This window comes from Elephantulus edwardii, unplaced genomic scaffold, assembly GCF_000299155.1.
Source record: "Elephantulus edwardii isolate Elephantulus edwardi_28Jun2011 unplaced genomic scaffold, EleEdw1.0 scaffold00056, whole genome shotgun sequence".
NCBI lineage: Eukaryota > Metazoa > Chordata > Mammalia > Macroscelidea > Macroscelididae > Elephantulus > Elephantulus edwardii.
The window spans coordinates 6,356,966-6,357,990 of record NW_006399806.1 but is presented as its reverse complement, the minus strand read 5'-3'; positions in this window follow the sequence as shown (position 1 = coordinate 6,357,990).

The following is a 1,025-nucleotide window of genomic DNA, read 5'->3' as shown; positions in this document are numbered from 1 at the left end:
AAAACAAAACAAAACTCAACTCATTGCTGTGAAGTCAGAATTGATTCATAGCTGGCCCTCTCTTGTATTTCTGAGACTTTTACTTGCCTGGAGGGATTTTGCCCATCTTTCTCCCTTAGAGCAGTTGGTGGATTCAAACCACCAAAGAACCTTGGTCTCTAACTTAGGAGTGCAGTGCACTATGGACTACATGACCAGAGTTTGTCCTTCTCTAAAAAAAAAAAAAAATCTAAATGAGATGAAGTGGTCAACAATTGATTTAAAATGCAGATAAGACACTGGGGTAAAGAAGCTAGAGCAATGGAAACAGACAAGCAGAACAGGAGTAATGAGAATGTTCACTCACTGTGAAGAAGGTAACCAATGTCACTGAACAATTTGTGGAGAAATTTTTAAATAGGTACTTAAACTACTGTGAAACCTTCACCAAGAGCACAAACAAATATATGTATTTTTTACAGTAGAAGCAAAAATAAATGTCTATTAAAAAGCATTATTAGGCTCCAAAGATTATGTCTTTGAGAATTTGAGCTACAAATAGGAAACAGCTTCCTTTTTTGCACAATCACAAGGGAGCAGCTAAGTGGATTTGACCCATGTGACTTTGGGTTTGCTGTGCAGCTTCTTGTCACTAGGCCACCAGTGCTCTTTTTGGTTAGGGGGCTAAAAGGAAAAGAAAGAAAATTCTAATGATGAAGATAAAAACCACAGAGGATGATTCTCACCTAGATTATTCTGATTATACTGGTCTTTTAATTTCAAAAGGAGATTCCTTTTTGTGTGTGTGCTTATTGTGTATCCTTCTCCACCATTGTATATTGGGTAGGAGAGGAAAGTAGAAAATTTGTCGTTCACAGACCACTGGACGATAAAGAATCATTTCTATAATGGAGTATGAATATTCCATCACACATAGACATAGACACATAGACACTGGGCAGTGGGTCCAACATTTAGCAAGTAACAGTATTCATAGCCTTCTCTCAATAATGTACTCTTGGCTTTTTCTATCACATAAACCAATA